General features: G+C 45.6%; 1 pseudogene; it reads right to left on the reverse strand.

Annotated features, from left to right (window-relative positions):
• Window positions 1-1,284: 1,284 nt before the first annotated feature.
• On the reverse strand, window positions 1,285-2,610 carry LOC103751481 (annotated as a pseudogene).

A 2,610-nucleotide genomic window follows, 5' to 3' on the forward strand; every position in this document is an offset into this window, starting at 1 on the left:
AAAAGACCAAAATAAAATAAAAATAAAAAAAAATTAAAAAAAGAAAGAAAGAAAGAAAGAAAGAAAGAAAGAAAGAAAGAAAGAAATGAGCCTAGTTAAGAAAACTGACCTTTTGGGGCTAGAGAGATGGCTCAGCGGTTAAGAACACTGACTGTTCTGTTCTTGCAGAAGACCTGGGTTTGAATCCCATGGCAGCTAACAACTGTCTGTAATTCCAGTTCCAGGGGATCCGACAGTCTCTTCTGTCCTCCGCGGGCATTGCACAGCATGGATGCACTTACCTACACACAGGCAATACACACATACACATAAAATAAAAGTAATAAAATATAAAAAAAGAGAAAAAACAACTTTCATCTCCCATTTCCTCGATTCTATTCTTCTATTAATATGGCCTGTTATAGTTTAAATTCAAAGCGTCCCCCAAGGACCTGTGTACTAAAGACTTAGTCACTAGCTGTGGCACTTTGGGGAGATGGCAGTCTTTAGAAGTGGGGCCTAATGGAAGAAAGGTAACTGAGAGTGTGTCCTTGAAGGGGCTATTAGGATCCCAGCCACTTCTCTTGCTTTTTGCTTTCTGACCACCCTGAGGTGAACAGGCCTCCCTTACATGCCATGTGTTCCTGCTATGATGTACTGTGCCACTACAGGCCCAAAGCAATAGGGCCAAGTGATTATGGACTGGAACCTCTGAGACCCAAGGCAAAAATCAGTTTTTCCTCCTCACAATTTGATTAAAATCTTGTTTTGTCACAGTGATGGAAAGCTGAGTCACCCTTGGCTTCATATTGAACTGTCATTCCTGGCTATCACCCAATATGGATGTCCTGGGTCTTCTGCAGGGCTCCTGTGCACTTGGTTTATACACAGACACAGACATACAGATACACACACAAACACAACACACACTGCATGTAGCATGCTGCCTGCTTGCTGTTTATCTCCTGGAGGAGCCTGTTTTTCTAGTCTTGTGGGACATTGTCTAGATCTTGATTCTTGACATAGTCACTGGCATTTGGAGGAATTGTCCAAAATCCATTCCTTTTCCTGATTAGATCCTAGTTTCCTTTTTGGGGACCCTGCAGTCTCCCAGGGAACGCAGCAGTCCTAAGGGAGCTATGGAATCTAAGGGCTCCTGATTCTCACTGCTCTATGACTCTCTAATAGGCCATGTGTGTGTGTGTGTGTGTGTGTGTGTGTGTACATGTGTATGTAAAGGTTACACAGGTCAACCTCAGGTGCCCTAATTGGGTTTTTTGTTTGTTTGTTTTTGAGCAAATACTTTTAATGGGCATCATAGTTTACAAATACATCGGAGAATCGTGCAATGCTGCCTGCATTGGATGCAATTATGGGCCACAAGTCTGCACACTCCTTTGCAATTGGACCTGTGATGGCAGAACCTTTCATCTCTCCTTTTTTATTTACTATGACCCCTGCATTATCTTCAAAATAAAGAAACACCCCATCTTTTCTTTGGTATGACTTTTGTTGTTGAATTACCACTGCTGGATGGTACCACTTCTTTCTCTGGTTTGCCCTTCACTGTGGCCATCACCATGTTGCCCACACCAGCAGCAGGAAATCTGTTCAGCTATTCTTTGATTCCCTTCAAAGAGATGATACACAAATATTTGGCTCCTGTGTTGTCAGCGCAGTTGATCACTGCTCCTAAAGGAAGACCCAGGGAAATCCAGAATTTCACACCAGAGGACCCACCACTTCCTCACATCTTGGACGCCTAGAGAGAGGCAAAAAGCACCCTAATTGTTTTTTATTTAATTAATTAACTAACTTATTTATTTATTGGTCTTTTTGAGGTAGGGTCTCCCTGTAGCTCCAGCTGGCCTGGAACTATGTGGCTCAGGCTGGCCTCAATCTCACAGATTCACCTGCCTCTGCCTCCCAAGTGCTGGGATTAAAGATGTGTGCCACCATGTCTGGCTCACTTTGCTTTTTGAGATGGGGTTTCTCAGTGGTCTGAGGCTTGCCAAATAAGCTACACTGGCTGAGCACTGAGCCCCAGGGATCTGCCTGTCTCTGCCACCACAATGCTGGGATTACAGGCAAACACCAGCTTGCTTGGGTTTTTATGTGGCTTCTAGGGATCACAGGTCTTAGGGTTTGCATGGCACCCAGTTTACCAACTAAGCCATCTCTTCAACCCTTTGATGGGCCTTTTGAGAGGTTAATATCCCCTGAGCCAGTTCCCTGTTGGCCAGGCTCCCCTCCTTAGGGTGTATTCACCCTGCCCCCTTCACAGTACTGCTCACTGGCTGCCCTCTTTGGGGTAGGGAGCCCTGATCCCATGGGGTTTCCAAGTCTGAGAGTCCTCACAAAGACAGGACAGTCTGATCCCTTTGGCCCAAGGCCTAGATGAAAGCTGAGCAGGGTTGGAAAGAAGAGAGTGGATGCCAGTGATGAGTGCTGGCTGCCAGCTGTATGAGGTGAGGGTCTTCCTCTAGAAGCTGCGTGTATCATCCTGGAGAGCTTCAGGTGGCAGATCTTGGGGGTGGAGGACACTGCTCATTTGGAGTGGGTGGTGATCAATAGCTCCTATCTACCAGTTTGTGAGGAACTGTGCCATACCTCCAGTCCTACCTGTATCAT

The sequence above is a fragment of the Nannospalax galili genome, unplaced genomic scaffold (genome assembly GCF_000622305.1).
Source record: "Nannospalax galili isolate Female #2095 unplaced genomic scaffold, S.galili_v1.0 scaffold406, whole genome shotgun sequence".
NCBI classification, from domain to species: Eukaryota; Metazoa; Chordata; class Mammalia; order Rodentia; family Spalacidae; genus Nannospalax; species Nannospalax galili.